The sequence below is a fragment of the Bubalus bubalis genome, chromosome 2 (genome assembly GCF_019923935.1).
Source record: "Bubalus bubalis isolate 160015118507 breed Murrah chromosome 2, NDDB_SH_1, whole genome shotgun sequence".
Lineage (NCBI taxonomy): Eukaryota > Metazoa > Chordata > Mammalia > Artiodactyla > Bovidae > Bubalus > Bubalus bubalis.
Window position 1 is genome coordinate 94,464,567 of NC_059158.1, and position 26,523 is coordinate 94,491,089.

General features: G+C 37.5%; 1 protein-coding gene and 1 long non-coding RNA gene across 3 annotated transcripts in view; one reads left to right on the plus strand and one right to left on the minus strand.

Moving 5' to 3' along the window:
- Nucleotides 1–25,860, plus strand: part of LOC123331427 — a 30,081-nt gene extending 4,221 nt beyond the window's left edge. Inside the window, exons 2-3 of the long non-coding RNA XR_006548065.2 lie at nt 5,522–5,662; nt 25,657–25,860. This is a non-coding gene — a long non-coding RNA (uncharacterized LOC123331427). The remainder of the gene's footprint in view (nt 1–5,521; nt 5,663–25,656) is intronic.
- Nucleotides 1–26,523, minus strand: part of GALNT13 (polypeptide N-acetylgalactosaminyltransferase 13) — a 962,305-nt gene that overhangs the window by 714,969 nt on the left and 220,813 nt on the right. For both annotated transcript variants that reach the window (XM_044935208.2, XM_044935203.2), the window contains exon 3: nt 1,112–1,177. The gene's annotated coding sequence lies outside the window, so the exon portion shown is untranslated. The remainder of the gene's footprint in view (nt 1–1,111; nt 1,178–26,523) is intronic.

The window sequence follows — 26,523 nt, forward strand, 5'->3', positions numbered from 1 at the left end:
AATATTTATCATCTATCTCTATCAATATTTCTACATTCCATTTAACTTTGGTCAGTATTTCTGTTGAATTAAGTTAGAGTGCTTCAACCTCAGCACCATTAACATTTTGGGACAAATGATTCTTTGTTATGGGAGATGCCTTGGAGGATGTTAGGTACCATCCCTGACTTCAACTCACAGACACCAGTAGTACAGTTCAGTTCAATCGCTCAGTCATGTCCGACTGTTTGTGACCCCATGAACTGCAGCACACCAGGCCTCCCTGTCCATCACCAACTCCCGAAGTCCACACAAATCCATGTCCATTGAGTTGGTGATACCATCCAACCATCTCATCCTCTGTCATCCCCTTCTCCTGCTCTCAATCTTTCTCAGCATCAGGGTCTTTTCAAATGAGTCAGCTCTTCACATGAGGTGGCCAAAGTATTGGAGTTTCAGCTTCAACATCAGTCCTTCCAATGAACACCCAGGACTGATCTCCTTTAGGATGGACTGGTTGGATCTCCTTGCAGTCCAAGGGGCTCTCAAGAGTCTTCTCCAATACCACAGTTCAAAAGCATCAATTCTTCTGCACTCAGCTTTCTTTATAGTCCAACTCTCACATCCATACATGACCACTGGAAAAACCATAGCCTTCTTCCCCCAAATTGTGATTATAAACGTCTCTAGATATTGCCGAATGTACCCCAGGGGGGGGAAATCTACTCCTTCTCCAAGCTGAAAATCACTAGGTGAATAGCCTATTGGATCATCATTACCTTGAACTCTTGGGGTCTGAACATCTCATTAGTATATGCTTGTCAGGCTAAATCTGACAGGCTTAAGCTATTGCTTTTGATTAAGTGCCTAATCATGGCTTTTGATTAATTGCCTACTCATGGCTATTACTGGGGGTGAAAAAGACCCAAACCAAGAACAGCCCTGTGGGACTTCCTGAGTTCCAAGCATAATCATGTCTGTCTTCACTCCATAGCATCACTATTTCTTCATGAAAATAAGGCTTATTTCTTCATGTCAGTAAAACAACTTCATTTTTTACCTGTAGTTACTGGTATGAGGATCAATAAATGACCAGGTGGCCATCATAGCCTTAGGTTTAGGGGAACCTTACCTGCATCTCCTGGTGGAAGGCCCCATCACATCATGGCTGGAACCAGGATCTCTAGTCCAAATGAGCCTAAAGTTGTGGAGAGGAAAAGTACAAAGTGACAATGAGATAGTCCACCCTGACTTCCACCTCTCTGTTCCCAGACCTAATTATTCTACCTGGTGGGACATAACATCATATAATAGTTGATAATTCAAAATATATACTTCAGCTTGAAAGAAAATGCTCCAAGTCCATAAGCCTGGCCTTCTAGGTGTACTGTTCAGAGGCCACCTGTATTAGTTTTCTATAGCTGAGTAACAAATTACCACAAACTTAGTGAGTGAATACCACTCCCATTTATTAACTCACTTCCTATAGGTCAGAAGTTCCGCACAGCTTGACTAAATTCAGGGTATCACAAGGCTGAAATCAGAGTTGGTTGGGTTAGTTCTCATCTGGAGGCTCAGGGACAAAAAAAAAAAAAAAAAAAAAAAAAAAAAAAAAAATCTACTCCTAAGCTCATTCAGGTTGTTGGCAAAATTCAGTTCCTTGTGGTTTTAGGACTAAAGTCCCCTGTGAAGTCCTTGCTAGATATCATTAGGGTGATCATTCAGCTCATCAAAGGTGATTGAATTCTTTTGCCAAGTGTCCCCTTCCATCTTCAAATCAGCAACAGTACACCACATCATGCCATTGCTTTGAATCTCTTAATTTCCCGTTTTGTCACCAGCCAGAGTAAATTGTCTACGTTTAAGGGCTCATGTGATAGATTGATCCAGATAGTCACCCAATCTTAAGATCACCTGATTTGGAATATTAATTTCATAAGTAAATCCCTCTACTGAAAAACTAGATTAGGGTTTGAATAACTGGGAAAAGATATGTATATACCAGGTGATCAAACTTTTGGGGACAAATCTTAAAATTGTGACTATCAAACAGTTCCAAATTTCTATCAATCTTTAGCTTCACCACGATATGGTGTAAGGCAGAAACAACAGGATCCAAGGTCATATGCCCATCATTACACTTCCTTCAAAAAGAGTGGATTCCTTGGTCCAAAGCTGTGTTACGCTGGATCCTATCTGATAAATATTCAGAACCCTTTAATAGTGATGCTAGCTGAGGCATTATTGGCATGAAAGATAAACCCATATTCATAATCTGTATCATCTAAATAATGATGAACTGATGCCCCTCCAAAGATGGAAGAGGTAGGTCTGATGTGATCAACGTTTTCCAAGTTACTTATTAATCTCCTGGATTAATGGGGATCTCAGAGTTTTTCCCAAGGCTGGTCTGACATTCAGTAACGACAGTAGCTAGTTCACTCGGGGACCTACACATATTTTCCGTCCTTGCTCCCAGGGCCTCTCCATTTTGGGCCTGTTGTGCAAGCAATGAAGTGGGTGAGGGTAGCATTTGGTGAAGCTCTGTGGGATGATCATTCTATCCACTGATTTTAAGTATGGTGGATGTTCCTGGTAATCATTAATGTGGGATAAAAAGATCCACACATTGTGTGTTCAGTCCGGTAGATTTATCCATATATTCCTTTCTCAGAACTTACTGCATTGTAGCTTTAAGACTTGTTCCTCCCAGGTCTCTGACCAAACAACCAAACTATTTGCCACTGATGAAGAATCAGTATATATTCTTAATTTCAACCTTTTCTCTCTCCCCTCTAAATTGATGCCTAGGAGACCTGCTTGAAGTTCTGACAGTTGAAAGGATTTCCCCCTCATTGCTGTCTTTCATGAGCATTGCTATGTAGAGCTGTAATGTATTAGTAACCAATTTTAAGGATTTGACATGCTAACAAGCCATGTTCTTTTAAAACAGCTTTATTGAAATATAAAGCAAGCACCATACAATTGCCCCACCCATTTAAATTGTACAATGAAATGGCTTTTCATATTTTCACAAAATTGTGCATTCATCACACAACTCATTTTAGCACATTTTAATGACCCTCCCTCCTAACCATCATCCTCTGAACCTTCTATACCCAGTAATGGGCCATCACTAATTTGCTTCCTGTCTCTGTGAATTTGCTTAATCTGGACATTTTGTATAAGTGGAATCATATAGTATGTGGTCCTTTGTAACTGACTTCTTTCACTTAACACAATATTTTTAAGAGTTATCGATGTTGTATCATGTATTAGTACTTTATATGGTTGAATAATATCCATTTATGAATATATCACATGTTTTTCTGTATTTATCAGTTGATAACATTTTGATTGTTTCCACTTTTTGGCTTCTATAAATAATATTGCTATGAACATTGATGTATACAAATTTTTGTGTGGCTTGATAAACCTTTGAACCTGGCCAGGTTTTTCCTTCTCTATCAGACAGAAACTTAATAAATACCTTATTAAATCCTATGTGTAATTATACTCAGAGTCACTGGTGCAAGGAATGTCATTGGGTTCTGAGCTGTCTGTTCAGGAATGATCCCAAATGTAGACCTTTTCTTGTATGGTAGATTGTTGCTATTCCTGCCAGACCTTATAACTTGATGAGTGAAAATAACTAATTTATGATGAAAACTCTGGTTGCATAGACTTTTGATATGCTACGGTCAGGCACTTTCTCCACCAGGGTCCAATACCTTGGCAGGAGATGATTTTTGAACAGTGTAGGCTTCTCTTCTGCATACTGTCCAATCTTGCTTCAGAACCTAAAGATTTTGTTTTGAAATCTCTTCCTGGGTGTTCCCCAAGATTCAATATGTTGCTATTATTTACCACAGATGCTTAAAGAACTCTGGAATTTGCCATATCTTATGCATCAATTGGCAAAACTGCTTGTACCACAATCTGAATTTGTCACAGAATTGCTTCTTGTTGCAGATCCTGCTCAAAAAGACAGCCTTTTGAGTAGGAATACTTAGGCAGCCTTAGAATACTCCCAAGTGTAGCACCAGCCATTTTGCTCTAACTTCCATTGTATTCAAAACTAAGAGCTGAGCAACATGTTCATGGCATGCAAATCACTTGATGACCTGTCCTTCCTCACTTCCCCAACCTCGGCTCCTACCACTCTCCCTTTTCTTACAAAATTTGACCCACCGTCTGGCCTTCTCATATTCTGTGCCTCTGACCTGAATGACTGCACATCTCGTCAGGCTGTCTCCTCAGGAGTCAGGTCTCTGTTCAAATGCCACCACCACAGATTCAGAGAGCCCTTGTTCCACTGCCCTGTAGGTTTTATTCCTTCCTTTCACCTCTCCTTGCTTTGCATTGCTTTCTGATTCCTTTTCATTTCTTTATAGAACTTGTATCTAAAATTATAATATACATTCTTCTGGTCAATTCATGTACATTTATTTTAATAGAGTTTTACTAAAACAACTTGGAAGAAATAACACTGCCCTGCTTTCCATGCTTCCAGGAACCTCTTGAGTTTTCTAAAAAGTCTTCCAAAATATACTTGGATGATTTGAATACATGTAATTCATGGAGAGTCAAATTCTCAAGGCCTGTGGGTTTGGTTGCCAGCTTCTTAATGTCTTAGATTTAAGTGAGTGGTTTACAACATCTCCTCATCTATTTACATCATTTGATGGCCTTCAAAATCCTGGCAGTCCAGTGGCATACTGCACCTTTTTATCTAGTTTTTCCCCATAAGAATGTAAGTTCCACAGAATCATGGAATATGCCTGCCCGGGTCACTGGTATATACCTTCCATCTAGCACAGGTGCTGAATGAGACAATGAAGAAAATAGAGGTATGATCATGGGTAGTCATTTTATACAAAGAAGAAACTGACATTTTAACTGAATAAATAAGTGTATCTTAGGGAGTATGATTAAAAACTTGGGTGGGTATCAGAATAAAGAATCCCAGGTGTGAAGACTTTTCTTAATACAAAAGAATAAACCATCAGCACATTTTAATGGAACACAATAATAGGAGCTGAGACCTATAACCAAATCTTACCTCAGGGTTTTATGACAAGTAACTATTTGAGAACACTTTTCTAAATGCTCCATTATGTTTAGCAAAAACTTATTAAGAATGGAACCATTCTTATTTTAAGACATGCAGAGTTAATGACCTTATTTAACAACCAGATCTGTACTGCCCCTATTATGAAGTAGCGTATAGCTATTACCTAAGAGTGTTCAAGATTTGTATATTTGGAGAGTAATGAGTCTGAAGGAGTAAATCTTAGCAGTATTTAAAATTATGAGTTTCTCATTTATAAGTTTTATTAGAAAATCTATATACTTTTAATTTTTTTTGGTTCTCTACCTGAACAGAGTGAGGTGAAAGTAAATTTTCAATTGTTCTTCAAATGTCCATAGACACTTTACTTAAGTTTATACACAACAAAATGGATATATTATCTCTAGGATGAGGGAGAGATAACTGAACAGAAATTGTGAACAAAGCCTAAGAATTTTTGTTTGTTCACAGGCTTAAACAAAGACAGGAATGTCAATAGACTTATAGCGTCCAGAACGAGGGCATTGATGACAGCATCTATTTTGCACTGCCCCGCCGTTCAAATGAACTGTACACCCATTAAGAGATATATCAGCTAAATGAAGTCCACAGGTAAGAGAATGGTCATGCTAATGAAGACTGGCATTAATAACAGAGGAGAGGGATGTTTAGCAAAGAGCAAGTAAAAGTTTAGATGGGAGCATGCTAACGGTCTTTAGTTCTTAAACGAAGCTTACATATAGCACTGAGAACAATTAGCAATATTTACAGAGAGTTGAACTGTAGTCACTCTGTGCAGAATGTTTTTGACGACACTGTTCAGTTCTTCCCTACTTCCTCTCAGTGAGGTGGGATTTTCAACCTCAGGCAGTTAAAAGAATGAGCAAAACTGTACTTCAGAAAAATACAAATGTTTACCAAGTTCATTTGGGCCAGGTGATATTATAACGGCAGACACACATCATTATAAATTTGTCCAAACTCAATGAATGTACAACACCAAGAGTGAACCCTAATGTAAACTATGGCTTTGGGGTTTAAACATAGTGATATGTCAGGGTAGCTTCATCAGCTGTAACAAATGTGTCACTCTGGTGGTGCTGCTGTTAATGGGGAAGGGTATGCATGGGTGGGAGCAAGAAAAATCACTGTACCTTCCACTCAATTTTGAGATGAACCTAAAACTGCTCTAAAAAATAAAGTTTAATAATACATTATTAAAAATTCATTGGGGCCAGAATTAAAAATCAAGATTAGAATTCATTCATAATCTCATAAGGCCTGAGTCTTAAGGTCATTGCAACTGGGTAGGAAAAGATTGTAATGAAAACAATCCGGAACATTGATTGGCAGATTGTAAGGGAGAAGAGGTGGTCCTGGCTGACTTTATGACATTCTGGATGTAGCAGAGCATTTCCAAAGGTGGCTGCAATGATGTTCTGTCTTGCCACATTTGGCGATGAAATTCTGTGGCTCCTCTCATCCAGAAATGGAGTCTGTTTCTATTATCCCCTTCCCACCCCTTGATTTAGATGGCTAGTGACTTGTTTCAATAAACAGAATGTGGAAGGAGTGATGACATGCCTATTCTGGATCTGGATGAAGGTGCCTGGTGGCTCTGTCTTCTCTTCTGGAAGGTGGCTGCCATGCTACAAGGAGCTACAGATTAGTCTGCTGGAGTGAGAGCCATGTAGACACTCCTAAAGGATGAGACACTGCAAAGAAAGAGAGATGATGTGGGGGAGCACCAAATTGCCTCTGTGGGGCTTCAGGCACAGCCAGGCTGCCCATCAATGCAGCTGAGTGAATGACCCCTATGACAATATTCACTTAGAGCAACAACTCTAATCTGTGGAGTTTTCAAAATGAGATTTGTAGTTTTATAAGAAGAGAAAGAAATTTGTCTCTTTTTTTTTTTTTTTTTTTTAACCTCCATCTGTCTCTCTGTCTCTTTCTTTTTTTCTGATGATGTGTAAGAACATAGCCAGTCAGAACATAGTAAAAACATAGCCAGAAGTCAGCTGTCTACAAGCCAAGAAGAGAGCTCTCACCCAGGAACCATATTCACTGACTGGTACCTTGATCTTGGATTTCTCATTCTCCAGAACAGTGAGAAATAAATTTCTGCTGTTTAAGACACCCAGACTTTGGTAGTTTGTTACAGCAGCCTGAGCTAACTAAGGCAAGGGAACTGGTCTGGGTAATCTGCTTCTTTCTAATTCCAGCATTTACTCAGAGTTGCTTAGGTATAAGACTTAGGAGAACTGAGGATACTTATCTAACTCTCTTGATAGCCAATACATATTTAAAATATATTGTAAGTAGCAATGCAACTATGTTACATCATAATAAGTTTATCAACATATAATTGCTTCAGTTTTCCCAGATCCTGAAAAACAGTGTTACATAAGTTCACACCTCTCTACCTCCACTTTGTAATATTCTTCCACTGGTTTGTAACAGAGAACTATATACTAGATTCTGAATTCCTGTAAAAAAAATAGATAAGAATTCAAAACTCATATATAAAATAAAGTAAGTAAAGAATTATATTGTGATGATGAACCCAATAAGAAATCAGATCTCTGTAAAAAGTTGATAAGAAATGATATGTCTAGATAAAAAGAGAAAAGGTAAGATGAAAGGGGAAAACCATTTTGAATTCTTTTTAATGTATTTTAATCTATCAGCAGTATCAGTGAATAACAAAATAACAATATGTATGTAAAATGGTTCAGATAAATTTGTAAGGATGAAGAAAACCTGTAGGATTTTTTAAAGTCACATTCCTGTAAGATGTCACTGTTTACATAAGATAAGAAAGAGAACAACTTCTGTACATAGAGAATACAGTACAAACAGTAGAGAAATTACCAGTGCGCCCCAGATAAGATCAGATTAGGAAAACCACTGGGTATCCTCTGCCTCTGCCTCAGATAAGCAGAGGAGTAAGGGTCAATGTTAAAGAGAAAGGAATATAAATTAGGACTGGGGAGGAAAATAATCTATAAGAGATGGCCACTGCTAAATAAACATTTTCTTTCCTCTATTATGTTGTGGGTACAAAGCAAAACAGGGTGTAAAGAACACTAAAATGCCCATTAGTTTTGTGATTATAAAAGAATTGTGGAGATATATTTTTCATAGCAAGTGAAATTTTCCTATTCTATCCTTCTAACTGATATTTTAGGTCCTCTCTTCCTCTTTTGTAAGACTTGTCTCTTTATCATAGCTTGATAAAGAACTGAGAAGTTTCATAACAAACACTCGGGAGAGATGGAAAGGATGGATGCTTCTATAATTTTACCTCTTCTACATCATCTAAGTGCCCAGGTGGATTTGTAGCCAATATACAGTATTCAGAGTGGCTTTATTCATAATAATCCCACACTGGAGACAAGCCAGATGCCTATCAAAAGGAGAATGGAAATATACATTGAGGTATATTCATACAATGGGTTAGGACATAACAATAAAATAATCTGCTGTATGAGCTGAATAGAGCTATGTAGGTGTAGCGAGCAAGCAAACAAATAACACCTGCCAAACACAGGCACAAAAAAAACAACAAAACCAGGAATGAATCTCACAGATAGGTGAAGTAGGGGGGGGAAGCTAGATGCACAAAAATGTCTATAGTCTATGCATGACTTCACTTACAGAAAGTTCAAGAACAGGCAAAATTAATTGATGATGATAGAACTCAGAATAGTGGTTACCTCTTGGGGGCAGTGGTGTAGACAAGACAGGCACAAAGGAATCTTATGGAGTGCTGGAAATATTTTATATCTTGAACTGAGTGGTGGTTAAAAGGATGTAAACATGCAAATAATTCTTAAACTGCATAATTGAGTAATATACTTTATACACTTTACCCTGTATATTGTATCTCAATTTAGAAAGAGACAGAGGATTGAAAAAAGGTAGAAGTTCTGTGGCAAATGTGTTAATTTCGGAGAACCCTGGTGTGAGCACTTCAAAAGAAAGACTGTTGTGCCCCAGAGCAGCTGAGCCCGAGAAACAAAAAAGGCTTGTGTAACTGACAATTGGAAGAACTATTCTGCATATATTAAGACATCACAGACAGAGAAAACAAATAGTGGCTTCAATTATGAGCTCTAAATAAAGAGCCACAAGGGTGGAAGCTTCAAATTGTAGGCTTTGGCTTGCAATTTATCTACTTCTCATGTGGGCAACTCTTCGTCACAACTTCCAACAATAGTAGCAGAGATTTATTTGTTCAACAATGGTAAGTAATTCTTCTAAGAAATTCAGAAGGACAGCTAATAAAAAAATACATATATAAAAAGTAATTACCAGGGAAAAGCAGAATACAAATAAGACATGGATAAAAGCAATGAAGATAAAGGCAATAAAGACAGATAATTGCTATGATTACACTTTAAATTTGATTCAGCTTCTCAGCAGCCAGTGAACAGAGGTAAAGCTAATCAGTTTTTTAATTCTCATTGTCAGGAAAGACAAATATCAGTCTCCTAAAGGAAATAAAAGTTTGCTTGAAATTGAATTTATGTTTAAACCCATGCTAAGTGATATCCTCTGAATTCAACAATAGGTAAAGTAGATCATTGAAAAATTAAAATACATGGATTTTGATCAAGAACTCATCATTCTCTTCTCCAGTTGGGTAATTCTAATCTTTATGGATATCAGTTTTCCTTTCTTTAAAATAATAATGACAATCATCTTAAAAGATAACATAAATACCCTTGCTATGTGCTGGGTACTAAATTAATTCAATCCTCACTAATGCTACCATGTTGGTAGCAACATTTTACTCATTTTACTGATGATAAAATTAGAGTGCAGAGAGGTGAATGATTGGCCTCAAATCACACATGTAGTAAAACAAAAATAACTATTTTTTTTTTTAGTCTACCTCACCAACATGGGTGCATGCTCAGTCACATCAGTCATGTCCACTCTTTGCAACCCTATGGACTGTAGCCCGCCAGGCTCCTCTGTCCATGGGGTCTCCAGGCAAGAATACCAGAGTGGGTTGTCATGCCCTCCTCCAGGAGATCTTCTCAACCCAAGGGTTGAACCCATGACTCCTGCATTGCAGGCAGATTCTTTACTACTGAGCCACCAGGGAAGCCCCAACCTCACCAAGAGATTGTGCAAATCACATATGATGTTTGGTTAATCTTTCTGAAAATGCAATTTGAAAACTTTAAATGGAAAAGTAGCTACTTTGTAGCTATTTATAAACAAGGCATTTTACTGGACAAACTTGAGTCCACAAAGATGTAAACAGTATTCTGTGTCCTGTTAATAAAAGGTAATGACTCTGAAGCTCATGGCCATGACAGGCCCTCATATAAAGATGTCTTCCCTTCACCCATCTTTTCCTATACCTTTCCAAGGATCTTGCTGATCTTTTCCAAAAACTCTTTTATCCTCTCCTTATTCTTTAATTCTCTTCCCTAGCCCTCTTTTATTCCATTTGGTATTAATTGAAATAATGGATGCTATTGTAAAATAACAAAGATGCAAGTAAGAAGAGAAAGTCAATGGAACTTAGTAAACACATTTGTAACACTTTTGATGAGAGTAAACCACAATAATATAATAATTTTAATTAGATAAAAGTTCTTAAGATGTAGATTGTCAGTAATAACTTAATCTGATTAAAGGGAATAAAGAGAAAGTGAAGACAGTGACCATACACAACACTTTCCAAAATTTTTATTTCTTTGGTGTAATTGATGGGGATCTTCATGCCAAAAGGAAGAATTGTTCAACTAAGTAATATTATAGCATACTTGTATGTTAAGGGAAATAATTAATTAGAAAGGTGGAAATTGCTGATGCAAAGGAAACAGGGATTATTTGACAGATAAAGATCCTTGAATAAACAAAAGGAGATGGGATTCAGCAGGTAAATGGGTGGGTTGACTTTTAATTAACCATTCCTGAAATCACATATCTCTGGTTTTCTTTAATGAAATGTTAAAAACCCTATCTTAACATTTTAGTGCTTTGCTGCTTGCTGGCAAAGCATCCTAAGAGGTTCAATGAGCATTGGGTGCATGTGAATGTAGTCTGAAAGATTTGATGATAAAAAGCCAAAGGAATTGTCTCCTAGTGGCTTCTGTGTCATCAGCAAAGCAAGAATTGATGTTACTGATTGTCCACGAGGAAAATGAGAGGGTTTAAGATGTTTGAGAGGAGGGAAATAAGAAAGAATCATCTTGATGAGTAGACAAGTAAATTTACTGGGGAATTATAGGATTGCTTAGCACTTTTGAGTGTGCACTGATGATTAGTGACTATAAATTTAAAGTGTGAAAAAGTCAGCGTGGTTCTGTTTTCTCTCCAGGCATGTTCAAATATTCAGGTGCATGCACAGAGTAAGCAGAATTATGAGCTTAATCAGGTTTGGCATTTGGCCAGGCAAATTCTAAAAGCACTAGAGAAAGGCAACGGAGTAGAGGGCTTCTACAAGGGAGTGATTAATCATGGAAGCTAGCATGGTTAAAGAGAAAATTGAGAGGAAGATAAGGCAGATGACAGTGAAGAATAGTTTTGGTCAAGGGATAGGATGTTTCAACGGAGGCAAAATAATTATTGGAGAGAAGAAGCTAAAGTGAATTGGAAAGAGGGCATGGAAGTGGCCAGAGGAGGGTGCTTATATATAACGTTTTTGAGAAGCTAAATACTGAACATATCAATAAAATGGAGGGTAAAGTCATGGGGAAATGACAGGCAAAAAGTTGAAAAGGGAATGGACTAGGGACTAAGATATTTACTAACCAAGAAAAGAACCTTGAAAAGTTTTAAAATGGAGAACTAACAGGAGATCTAGTCTGAAATCAGGCACTCTGAAGGACTGTCTTAAAAAAAAAAAAAAAAAAAATGCAAGCAGAAAGGAGAAATCTGCTGAAAATGGTAATGAGAATTAAGGAGAAACCACACCACCTCCAAGTCCTACAGTAATGGGAAGTGACAGAAAAACCAGGCACAGACTGAGAATGCTGTGCGGAAAGTTAGCTAAATTCTATGAACTTTAGTTTTTCAGAATAGATGTCGCTGATGTTGACTGTCTAGAGTAGTTTGAGGATAAAATGAGATAACGTATAAAGCACAAGAAGGCTGTCAGTATTATAGGGCAAGAAAACATAGTCATATCCCTGTAACTCACATTTTAAAGTGCCAACCACAGTACTCAACATAGCTCTTTTGGCTGTTTGTATTGATTTTTCCTTTGTTCCATGTACTCTTAAGTAGACGTTGAAGAGCCAGTGATAAGAAAATTCACCTTTGTGTTGTAGCCTTAAAAATCTCAAGCTGATAATTCATTTGAAAATTATTCCAGGTTAATAGTTTAGCCAGATATCTTTCCAAGCATAGGTACATTTTCTTTAGGAAAAGACTCACCTTTAAACTAAGCTTCAAACTGCATTTTCATAAATAAAGATACAAAAATTTTGGACTCATAGGAGAAAAAAATGACAAAATCTACAAGAAGATCTCATGGTCAAATGGAAATACTACAAATATAATGTCAAGGCCTCAAGACTGGATATTGAAATTTTCAGACACAGAGTTTAAAAGAACTATATATAATATACGTAAAGAAATCAAATAAAATCTTGGAGATAGCACAGAACAAGAAACTTTGAGAACAGCCAAGTTTACCTATGAAATGACCCATGAGAAAGAATGGGACATCTGACATATAGAGAATTTCAAAGTTATTGACATATTTCTTAAACTTGGGGATAGAACACAAGTCTTTGTTGTACCTTTCATATTTTTATGTTTTTAAATACACAGCTACTGCTGCTGCTAAGTTGCTTCAGTCGTGTCTGACTCTGTGTGACCTCCTAGACAGCAACCTGCCAGGCTCCTCCGTCCCTGGGATTCTCCAGGCAAGAATACTGGAGTGGGTTGCCATTTCCTTCTCCAATGCATGCATGCATGCTAAGTCATTTCAGTCAAGTCCAACTCTGTGTGACCCCATGGACAGCAGCCCACCAGGCTCCTCCATCCACGGAATTCTCTAGGCAAATATACCGGAATGGGTTGCCCATTCCTTCTCCCTTGTAAATACACAGTATTTGATAAAATAATTAAGTAAATAATTGTATTATCATACTAAGAAACACCATATAGCCATCGAAAAGCTGCCAAATTAATAATATTTCAATTCCATCATTTATTGCTTATTTTTAGTTGAAATATTATTAAAAGAGATACTCTTCATCTATTATTTAGTTACTCAGTGGTACAAAATATATACTTTCTCCTTGTTTAACTGTTTAAAAAATATTTTATCAATAAATTTAAGTCAAACTTATTATCCTTATTGAAGTATAAATTAGCCTGTCTTTAGTCAGTGGGAGCTTCTTCAAATTGATGTAATCCTAGTGTTATACACTAACTTGGTAATTTCTGATGCTTCATTACCAGCCATTGTAATAAAGTGTTCTAGGTTTAGCTGGGACATATGCTCCAGACTACCCTCAGATATTTTTCCAAGCACCCCTAGTACTTTGACAGTAAGTGGTATTTCAAGACTACAACCTACATGCTAGGTGGTAAAGCTTCTAATTACTTCTGAGTTGGTCATTGTTTCTAGGCTTTTTGGTGGTAAAGTCATAATTCATTTATATTTATATGTATGTATGTGTATATATATACACATAGACATACTATAAGTATGTATGTACATATTACATTATATATATATCTTGCATGTAAATATTACATATATACATATAATGTGTATCAGAATAAATACTCTTAATTTCATACTTCCACTTCAAATTTAGTACTATAAGATTTTAAAATTAATCATTTGTACTGCTGCTGTTAAGTCACTTCAGTCGTGTCTGACTCTGTGCGACCTCATAGACAGCAGCTCACCAGGCTCCCTTTTCCCTGGGATTCTCCAGGCAAGAACACTGGAGTGGGTTGCCATTTCCTTCTCCAATTCGTGAAAGTGAAAAGTGAAAGTGAAGTCGCTCAGTGGTGCCAGACTCTTAGCGATCCCATGGACTGGAGCCTACCAGGCTCCTCCGTCCATGGGATTTTCCAGGCAAGAGTACTGGAGTGGGGTGCCATTGCCACTAATCCAAATATATTTTCTTCCTCAGCATGGATTAGAATTCTGATTTAAAGAACACAGGGAATTATAGAAATAAAAAATTATTATAGAAATAAAAAAAAACAATTACACCATTTTCCCCCACACATTACATATACTAAAGTTTTATAATAGCACTATTAAAATCATCATTTCCACTGATAAATCTCAAAAAATATTTTTGCATATATTATTCACATATTATCTGCTCATTTTTAGTATAACTAGACAGTCTGAATATATCATAGGCTCTCCCTTTTAAGTCTCACTTAAAATTAATTCTACAAATAGCTATGTGTACTGTTCATTATGAGTTCTTATGTCAATGCAGTCATTTTGGTTTTCTATTAGATGATTGTCCTCTAACAGATTTCTCTGAAAAGGGAAAAATTTCCAAGTTTAAATGTGTCAACAGCAGTAAGTCTGTTGCCTTATGTGAAAAAGTAAGTGTGCTAGCTGTAAAATTTGTGCTCATGTTTTTCATTTGTTGAGTATCTTACTACACAGCTCAATCTTCTCTTGATATAAATCACTGGAATGGAAAAGTTTAATGACAATATACTTTTTTTTTCTTTTCAGTATACTTGCTATATTTTAGTATTTATTTTATACCCTTGCTTTTTTGGGGGGCCATTTCTATTATCCATATATTTGTTTCTCTGTACTTATGAATAGCTGTTATTTCCTAATTTAATCCTCTCATCCCTTTCCATTCTTTTTTGATTTTTCTCCTTTTAATATTTTACTTTTTAATTCACATACATTATTCATTATATTTCAATGCTATATTATACATATCACATAATTATATATATATATATACTTATATTCCAAATTTATGTTCATCTGTTCTTGTGTTTTAATCTAGTTTCTAAATACTAATTTCTTTTGTATGCTTTTTTTCTTAAATCCTGTCACTCATTTTGCAAGTTTTTCTAATTCTTATTAAAGTTATTTCTTTTATTTTATAATATTTTTTATTTCTTTCCACTCATTAAAAGATAAAATGTAAAACTTTTCATATTCATATGAATATATCTTTCTGGTTCACTTTATTCTCTGTAGATGTCATTCTGATCCATTTTTTATATTATGAAAAATGTGTGGGTTTTGACATTATACTTTTCTGTCATTCATTTTAACATGAAATAATTACATTTTCTTCTAATTATTTCTATATCATCTACCCAGAACTGCATCAGACTAGAGGGGAAATATCAAACATTTTCTTTAAAAAATTAAGAAAGAAATATACTCTTCCTTTTCCATTCTAACTAGTCACTAGTTTTTTTTTGAAAACCAAGGAAGGAGAACAGGAGAATCATCAGATTGAGGGTTTTTCACATAAGTCTTGTCACTAGTAACACATACCTCTTGTTGGCAGAATCTTATATCTGCTCCTTTATTGTTTCTATATTAACATGAATTTGTATTCTGCTACATGTTCCAAGACGTTCTATTTTTGGCATGTCATTGGTTTAAGAATGTCTAAAGAGACTTTTCGGAGAAGGCAATGGCACCCCACTCCAGTACTCTTGCCTGGAAAATCCCATGGACGGAGGAGCCTGGTAGGCTGCAGTCCATGGGGTCGCTAAGAGTCCGACATGACTGAGCGGCTTCACTTTCACTTTTCACTTTCATGCATTGGAGAAGGAAATGGCAACCCACTCCAGTGTTCTTGCCTGGAGAATCCCAGGGACAGGGGAGCCTGGTGGGCTGCAGTCTATGGGGTCGCACAGAGTCGGACATGACTGAAGTGACTTAGCAGCAGCAAAGAGACTTTTGGGGCATCCCTCATAGCTTGGTTGGTGAGGAACCTGCCTTCAATGCAGGAGACCTGGGTTCAATTCCTAGGTTGGGAAGACCCTTGGAGAAGGAAATGGCAACCCACTTCAGTATTCTTACCTGGAGAATCCCATGGACAAAGGAGCCTGGCAGGCTACAGTCCACGGGTCGCAAGAGTCAGATATGACTTAGCAACTACACCACCACCACCACCAAAGCAAATGCATTCACTCTAGCTGGTTGTGTATAAGGGGGATGAAAGGTAGAGTAGTGATTAATTATTTAAATCAGTTCAAGCTGCCTTGTGAGTGTGTGCTCAGTTATGTTTGACTCTTTAGGATCCATGGACTGAAGCTCACCAGGTTCCTTTATCCATTGGATTTCCCAGGCAAGAACACTGGAGTGGGGTGCCCATTTCTTCCTCCAGTAGATCTTCCTGACCAAGGGATCGAACCCATGTCTCCTGCATCTCCTACTTTGGCAGGTGGATTCTTGACCAGTGAGCCACCTGGGAAGCAAATTATTATTACCATAGATTAAGTAGCTTCAATAGGGACTTATTTCTTATAGTTCTGGAGCCTGGGAAATTCAAAAGATCAATATGACAATAAAGTAGGTTTAATTCTGAGGCCTCATTTTTTTTGGCTTGTAGGTGGTTACCCGTTTGCTATGTGCTCAAAAGACCTCTTTGTGTGTTTGGTGATGCAGAAATCTCTCTTTCCTCCTTTTCTTATAAGACCACCAATTTTATCGATTATGACTCTATTCTTATGACTTCATTTAACTATGATTATCTCCATAATGCCCTATATCCAAATACTGTCATGTTGGGAGTTAGGGCTTCAACATATGAAATAATGGGAATACAGTTCAGTCCATAGCATTAGCACAATGAAATAAACTCATTCCTTAAGTATGACATATTAAATTAATACCTGGTATTAATATTTATCTGTTAATCTAATTAATATAGACATGTCCTTAGAACCATTGTGTTAAGTATACTTCTGTTGTACCTAGGTTTACTAGACATAAAATAAGACCTTATTCTGTTACTAATTTGTCAACAAAAAAAGTAACTTAATGTGAAAAAAATTTTTAAGGAAAGTAGGATGTGTTTTCAGTAAAAGAAGACATTTCTCATTTCAGTATGAGAAATGAAAAAGTACTAAAGTGAGTAAACTATGCATGATCAGGATTTACTAAGATTGGATTGCATTTAGTTGGGTAATGGTTTTGTTGGGAATGACATGGGCTTCCCAGGTGGTTCAGTGGTAAAGAATCCACCTGCCAATCCAGGAGATGCAAAAGACGCAGATTCATTTGCTGGGTTGGGAAGATCCTCTGGAGAAGTGAATGGCAACCCACTCCAGTATTCTTGCCTGGAAAACCCCATGGACAGACAAGCCTGGCAGATTAGGGTCCATGTGGTCACAAAGAGTCAGACAAGACTGAGCAACTGAGCAACAACAAATATGAAAATGAAAATATCAATCTATATTTGGGACAAGGGAATGATGAGTTTAAGATGAAAAGTATAAGACACTGTTCAGTCTAATAGACTAAAATTGCTCCTGAGGAAGACTAAGTTTACAGAGTTAGCCTGTAACTGTAGACATTGAATTAGGGGAATATAGGATGTCATCACAGAGAAGGCAATGGCACCCCACTCCAGTACTCTTGCCTGGAGAATCCCATGGACAGAGGAGCCTGGTAGGCTGCAGTCCATGGGGTCGCTAAGAGTCAGACACGACTGAGCAACTTCACTTTCACTTTTCACTTTCATGCATTGGAGAAGGAAATGGCAGCCCACTCCAGTATTCTTGCCTGGAGAATCCCATGGACGGGGAAGCCTGGTGGGCTGCCATCTTTGGGGTCACACAGAGTCGGACACGACTGAAGCGACTTAGCAGCAGCAGTAGCAGGATGTCATCAAAATAAGAGTCAGCTGTACTGAGTACAGAATCTAATTTGTGTTATGGTTTTGAGCACTGAAATTCAGAGAAGTGAAGATCATACACCTACTCCCTTTGCTGCCATTATAAACGTCACAGTTTTTCTGAGAGTTTTTCTTAGAAGTATTTTGAGTCTTTGGTTTCTGTAATGCTGAAACTAAATGAAACAGGCCTGCAAAGGAATATTAATTTGTGAAAATTGAACAGAAATGAAAGAACACTGAAGCTATTTTTTCCTCTGCAGGATGAATACTCTAAGTTACAAAAATAACTCAGGATGTATTATTCTCAGGGATGTTTCATGAAATTGGCATCCATATCTACTGAAGTTTTAAGAATTGTAAACCTAAAAGGTGGTTTTAAGGATTAGATGGACTCATAACGTAGCAATTTTATTATAGTTTCTGATTACTTTTGGATTTCCTTAATAAATTCCATGGTACTATAGTACAATTACTCCATTAATAGATACTAATGTTTTGAAAAAGCCTTCAAGACAGAGAAATAATAATATTAATTATTTCTAAGAACAGTTAAAGGTATGCAACATTTTTTTCAATCATGGAAGTTGCTACCAAAATATTATCCACATAGTAAATGGCATGCCACAGATTTCTCATATATACCAATACAAAGGCTGACTAGTAGCCAATTAACTGGCTGGGCATGAGAATTCCATTCAGTAAGGATAATAAAATGATATACTCTTGGGAATTTTAATGAGACTCAGAGGACTGGTAGTAGTTGTTAGAAGGGAAAAGACATAGGAGACAAAACAAAAAAACAAAAACAAAACTGAAATCTCAATAGAAGTCATAACATTATATACATAATCAGAAACAATAAAAATAATGTTGCTGTTCAGTGGCTAAGTTCTGTTCAACTCTTTGTGACCCCATGGACTGCAGCACACCAGGATCCTCTGTTCTTCGCTATCTCCTGGAATTTGCTCAAACTCATGTCCATTGAATCAATGATACTATCCAACTTTCTCATCCTCTGATTCCCTCTTCTCCTCCTGCCTTCAATCTTTCCTAGCATCAGGGTCTTTTCCAATGAGTCAGCTCTTTGTCAGGTGGCAAATAAAAATATATGCGTATGTAAAATGTTACATCCCAAAGAAAGGGATTGCCAAAGAATGCTCAAACTACTGCACAATTGCACCCATCTCACACGTTTGTAAAATAATGCTCAAAATTCTCCAAGCTAGGCTTCAACAGGACATGAACTGTGAACTTCCAGATGTTCAAGTTAGATTTAGAAAAGGGAGAGGAACCAGAGATCAAATTGCCAGCATCCGTTGGATCATCAAAAAAGCAAGAGTGTTCCAGAAAAACATCTACTTCTGCTTTATTGACTATGCCAAAGCCTTTGACTGTGTGGACCACAACAAACTCTGGAAAATTCTTAAAGATATAGAAATACCAGAACACTTGACCTGCCTCTTGAGAAATCTGTATGCAGATCAGGAAGCAACAGTTACAACTGGACATGGAACAATGGACTGGTTCCAAATCGGGAAAGGAGTATGTCAAGGCTGTATATTGTCACCCTGCTTATTTAACTTATATGCAGAGTACATCATGAGAAACGCTGGGCTGGAGGAAGGACAAGCTGGAATCAAGATTGCCAGGAGAAATATCAATAACCTCAGACATGCAGCTAACACCACCCTTAGGGCAAAAAGTGAAGAAGAACTAAATAGCCTCTTGATGAAAGTGAAAGAGAGTGAAAAAGTTGGCTTAAAGCTCAACATTGAGAAAACAAGGATCATGGCATCCTGCATGATCCCATCTGATCCCATCACTTCATGGGAAATAGATGGGGAAACAGTAAAAACAGTGATAGACTTTATTTTGGGGGGCTCAAAAATCACTGTTGATGGTGACTGCAGCCATGCTATTAAGAGACACTTGCTCCTTAGAAGAAAAGTTATGACCAACCTAGACAGCATATTAAAAAGCAGAGACATGTCTTTGCCAACAAAGGTCCATCCAGTCAAGGCTATGGTTTTCCCAGTAGTCATGTATGAATGTGAGAGTTGAAGTATAAAGAAAGCTGAGCACCGAAGAATTGATGCTTTTGAACTGTGGTGTTGGAAGAGACTCTTGAGAGACCCTTGGACTGCTAGGAGATCCAACCAGTCCTTCTGAAAGGAAATCAGTCCTGAATATTCATTGGAAGGACTGATGTTGAAGCTGAAACTCCAATACTTTGGCCACCTGATGTGAAGAACTGACTCATTGAAAAGACCCTGCTGGGAAAGATTGAAGGTGGGAGGAGATAGGGCCAACAGAGGATGAGATGGCTGGATGGCATCACCGACTGATGGACATGAGTTTGAGTAATTCCGGGAGTTGGTGACAGGGAAGCCTGGCTTGCTGCCGTCCGTGGAGTGGCAGAGTCGGACATGACTGAGCAACTGAACTGAATTGAAAATCTGATTTACAATCGAAATTAGCAAATATGTAACCAAAGGAGTCTCTTTTCCTTCCACATCTATCTTGCACTGCACTGTTACACACTGTCTCTGCAATGCAGGGCATGTTAGGACACTGCCTGTTGACACATAGTAGTGCTTTCATTGAAGACAGCTCTTATGGAGCAGACAGATCATGTAGGATATGAACTCTGATGCTGGGAAAGATTGAAGGCAGGAGGAGAAGGGGACAACAAAGGATCAGACGGCTGAATGGCATCACCAACTCAATGGCCATGAGTTTGAGCAAGCTCTGGGAGTTGGCAATGGACAGGGAAGCTTGGCATGCTGCAATCCATGGGGTTGCAAAGAGTCAGGCACAACTGAGCTACTAAACTGAACTGAAAATGTTACATATTTATAAAAGAAAGAAAGAACACATGAGAGCAAGAGTGAGAAGAGCACTAAAGGGAAGAGAAATTAGTTGACAGTGATAGAGAATAGCTGCCCTTATCAGTCTGAGTAGGCAAGATCATTCTACCATAACAAACAATCCAAATTTTCAATGTCTAACAAAAAATTTACCTATTTCTCCTTCACATTATGTACAACGGAATTAATACTTTAGCTGTAGCTTTGTTCCATTTCTTCATTCTAGGACTCAGGTACACTCTCATGGCCAAGAAAACAGAGAGAGAGCATTTGTATCCTCTAAAGAGAGAGAGTTTGGAAATAGCATTTGTCATCTTTTGCTCACATTTCATTGGCCAAACTAAATCATATAATCAAGGCTGATATAGGGATACGTGGCAGGAAAATACAAGTTTTCTTTCTTGTTTTTTCCCCCCACAGGAATAGACTATAAGTAATTTGGAGCAATAATATAACTGATAATTGAGGACAGTTACCTTTTATGGCAGAGCAATAGAATAGGAAACAATGGATATGTACTTGACAATTCTTGATTCTGGAGGAGGTTTGACTTGGTGATCGTTGAGACTCCTGGGTATCTGTCTAGTTCCTTTGTATCACTCCATTTTATTAGCACATACAAATGCTTTCAGGCTTTGAGTATGGAGAAAATAATAAAATTTCTAACAAATCTAGGTGCCTTTCTGGTCAGGGAGGCTAGGGGAGGTAAACAGAGTCTGGAGCCAACTAAATAAGGTATTAAGAAGCCCCAAGTAGCTCTGGTTTATGCAGCTGCCCTTTTCATCCTTTCAGGAAATGGAGCAAGACTAATGCTTTAAATTTAACAAGAACAACATTCAACTTGACAAAATATATATGACTTTTAGCAGAAAATATCCATGGTATTTTACTTTATTTATAAATGATTTTGGCTCTTCTTATTGGGTTCATTATCCTTGTTTTTCTCCGTTATCCTCATTTCTCACCTTATTAAGTCAACCCAGTAGATGAGGTGGACTTATGAGTTGGCATTTTGCCTTCTGGAAAACTAAAACCTATTAGGAACAGTTAAAAAATATAGAATTGGTGTCTATATGGTGTGAAAATAATCTACAAGTACTTCTCAGATGTACATACATGCTTATTCACAAACATTTATAATATCCACTTCAAAACCTCAGCAGTAATACACTCAATGCTATACATATAGAAATGTGGAAAAATAAGTTTAACTATTTTTAAGTAAAATATAGTAAAATCTAAATAACTATTAATTTAATGATACCATGGAAAGACACCAAACACTAGTTTTTCTTGAGTCCAACTTGAAGATAAATACAACTGTTATAACAACTTAGGTAGAAGAATCTTTCCCTACACAACAATACTATGGGGAACTTTTCCCCTTAAAACTGGTTCTTCAAGGAGTCTTTTTTTTTTTAATTTAATTTATTCTCTATTTAAATTTAATTATTCTCTATCCCCTAAGAAACAGGAGCTGATTACAAATATACTTCTATGAAATCTAACAAGACATGTTTATATTTCTTAGCTAAAGTCCTAGTTTAGTTCTGAAGATTTTGTAATCCAATTTACTACTACTGCATCATCATCAGTAAACACAGCAACTATCTTAGGAGATAAGTGCACACAAAACATACAGGATTAAACAGTGACACACGCACACTCTCAGAAATAACTCAGAAAATATATTTCACCTATATGTTCTGCTTTATCTCTAATTATTCTACTCTAATTTTGTTATACAGATCATTATAAGACAGTAAAATTTGTTCAAAATTTATTTTTTTAATTATTTTTCCTCAACCAGGGATTGAACCTGTGTCCCTTACAGTGAAAGCATGGACCCCCAGGTCCACTTAACCACTGGAACCCCAGTTCAGTTCAGTCGCTCAGTCGTGTCCGACTCTTTGTGACCCCATGAATTGCAGCATGCCAGGCCTCCCTGTCCATCACCATCTCCCAGAGTTCACTCAAACTCACGTCCATCGAGTCGGTGATGCCATCCAGCCATCTCATCCTCTGTCGTCCCCTTCTCCTCCTGCCCCCAATCCCTTCTAGCATCAGAGTCTTATCCAATAAGTCAACTCTTCGCATGAGGTGGCCAAAGTACTGGAGTTTCAGCCTTAGCATCATTCCTTCCAAAGAAATCCCAGGGCTGATCTCCTTCAGAATGGACTGGTTGGATCTCCTTGCAGTCCAAGGGACTCTCAAGAGTCTTCTCCAACACCACAGTTCAAAAGCATCAATTCTTCGGCACTCAGCTTTTTTCACAGTCCAACTCTCACATCCATACGTTACCACTGGAAAAACCATAGCGTTGACTAGAAAGACCTTTGTTGGCAAAGTAATGTCTCTGCTTTTGAATATGCTATCTAGGTTGGTCATAACTTTCCTTTCAAGGAGTAAGCGTCTTTTAATTTCATGGCTGCAGTCACCATCTGCAGTGATTTTGGAGCCCCAAAAAATAAAGTCTGACACTGTTTCCACTGTTTCTCCATCTATTTCCCATGAAGTGATGGGACCAGATGCCATGATTTTCGTTTTCTGAATGTTGAGTTTTAAGCCAACTTTTTCACTCTTCTCTTTCACCTTCATCAAGAGGCTTTTTAGTTCCTCTTCACTTTCTGCCATAAAGGTGGACCCCCAGGGAAGTCCCCAAAATTTAATTGAAAAAAAATTGTTTAAGTAACTTTTACCAACTGAGCTATCAGGGAAATCCTTCTATGCATTCAGTGAAAATTAAAAAGCAATAGGAGAAAAGGCACAGGGAATTCTGAATTGTAATATTAAAAGAAGCTTTTGGCTACCATAGAGGAAGTTATGTGTTCATTTAAATCAAGTAGGGACAATACAGAGTAAGGTTTCTAAAATTTCATTGTGCACTTAAATATCTGGGGGATATTATTATTATTTTTAGAATACATGTCCTGGTTGGATAGGTCTGGGAAGGGCCTGAGAGTCTTCATTTCTTACAAGATACCATATAATTCCAACGTTGTGGTTCACCAGTAACCAGGTCCTAGATGAAGCTAGAACTTACGTCAGAATTACTCCAGAATTCTGATACTCAACAATATTGATACTCAACACCACCTACTTCCACCAGCTTGAAGCCAAATATCTGTGTTTCTAATCTATTTACAAGAATACTTCAATAAACCTAGGCCAACAATAGCAATGGGATACAGGTCTCAGTAAGGTCAAACAGCAGTCCTTTGCATACTTGTCTTTGTTGTAATTTTATCTTTACTTTATTTCAAAGATTCTTGACTGAAGGTATAACTGAATCCCATAGGAGTCCTACCTGTGACTGCAAGGGGAAGATTTTAAAGCACTTACTAGTGACCACTCCAGTACTCTTGCCTGGAAAATCCCATGGACGGTGGAGCCTGGTAGGCTGCAGACCATGGGGGTCGCAAAGAGTTGGACACGACTGAGCGACTTCACTTTCACTTTTCCCTTTCATGCACTGGAGAAGGAAATGGCAACCCACTCCAGTGTTCTTGCCTGGAGAATCCCAGGGACGGGGGAGCCTAGTGGGCCACCGTCTATGGGGTCGCACAGAGTCGGACACGACTGAAGCGATTTAGCAGCAGCAGTGACCAAAAAGAATGCAACTGGTGGGCTCTTCAGGGAAACATAGTAAGCCTCTCACTTCTACACCTGCTGACTGGAGGTGAAAAAGGAAGCAGACTCATGGGAAACGTCTTACAGGGATCCCGTGAGCTTTAACATGCCAGCCAATGTGATTAATTCTTAGGAGAGTTCATCGTCTGAAAACTGTGTAGAGTGGATACTATTTTGTCAGTTCAGAGAGTGTTTCAAAAAGGACCTTTGGTCAGAAGATAACCTAACACTTTTTAAAAGGCCAAGAGCATCACCCAAGTCATTTTTTAAAACCACTTATGGAAACACAGCTTAACTCTTTCCAAGAGTGATTTATAGCCTAATGGCAATGCTTTTCGACATTTTTCTCTCTCAGACTGGGTACCAGATGCTTTTACTGTTTTAAAAAAAATTTAAAAGCCTTCTGTCCGCAACACACTTAACAGACTTGCCATTAGACTCTCTGCTATTCACCTCTCTTTCGTGTCTGCTGACGAGGTAAGCTTTAATTGTGGACAGTGTGCTGGCTTTCATGTTAATGCTCATCAAATGCATTATTAACTATTCCATTTGATAATACAGATTATAAAATAGTAAAGCTTAAAACATCTCTTTCCATTTGTCAAAAAATGTGACTAAAATGAAATAATGGTAAAAATAAAAAATAAACCTTTTAATTCATTGCATCAAACAGGTAAGGCAAGATAAATTTACTCCCTTTAGTGATTTACATTTATTTGCTGAAAATATAAAATATATTTTTTGTTTACAATGAAAGGGCCGAGTAATCAAATAGGCAAGAGAGGAAGGCCAGACAATAATTTTTTTTAAAAAATCATGGCACCAAAGAAAATACTGAGAGACAACAGGTCACGTTCACCTTCATGAGATACTATAATAAATTCTATAAGTAGATACATCATTACATTGGAAACACAACATTTTGACCAAAAAAAGTTTTTTATAGCAATGTTTTCTATGTTTACTTGGAAACACACATTCAATTTCAAACATTTTATAGAGCCAAAGGTATTTTCTTTAAATTTCAGTGTACTAAATTCATGATATAACTCTGGTATGCTTAACTGATCATCATTGTTGTAAAAGATCATTTGCCATGGCAATTGATAAGCCAGAGCTTCAAATTAGTTACTCCATATGAGCACCTTGAGTGTCACTAGATTGCTTGTAGAATATAAACACTGGAGTTTGTTAAATTATGATAGATTGTCTTATTAAATAATGCATAGTGCAGACCACAGTACAGGTAATTGTACTTTTGTTTTTTTTTTAGATTCACATTATATTAGGGAGAAAATGTTTTCTACTCTGCCCTCCCTTCTCTCCTCTGTTCCACAACAGCTAGTCTCATATGCTCCCAATCTGCTACATCTCAAAATCTGCCTGACCATGAGTCATTGGTTGAATGGACAACACTGATGCTGTGCATTGTAATGAGTCCTTTCCTGCGTGAAACACATCATCTACATAAACTCCTCATCTGCACAGAAGTGCTCTCATTACTAAAGTTGCATGTGTGCAAGAAAGGAGTCGAGGTGAGTTTTGTACTCTCTGATCAATGGTATGTAAGAAAGACCTCTCTTTTTTCTTGCACTCAGTCAAGAGTGGAGGAAAGCAATCATGCTTGGGAGAGAGCACTTCAACCTCCATGCTCTATACTGGGTATAAAAGCGCCACCAGTGGTTTATTTTAAGGAAATAATTGTGAATTGACTGCCTGTGGCATCCTTTTCATCTTGGACATAGCAGGTGAATCTAAGAAGCTTATGACACTGAGAGTAACCTTAAACCAACTGTAATAAAGCAAACAAACCTGGTAACAAAAACATCGAACAATCTTGCCCATTAGTGAATATCCACAACTGGCTTTTTTTGAGGAAACAATTAAAACCTTAAACTGGATGGAATCCAAGAAGAAATTATATGTATTTTTTATGAAGCCATAAAGGAAGTTCCCAAAGATTTGTTTTTATGAATGGGACAAAAAGATGCCTAACTAGACCTGTTTTTCTGAATGTATTTCTTGTTTTGGATTCAGGAGTTCATCAGGTAGGGCCCACGATCACTGGCAGGTGTGCAGCAGGTCCCAAGTCAGGCCATTCAGGTCACTGTTTTTTCCACTGAGAATAATCGCTTCAGCT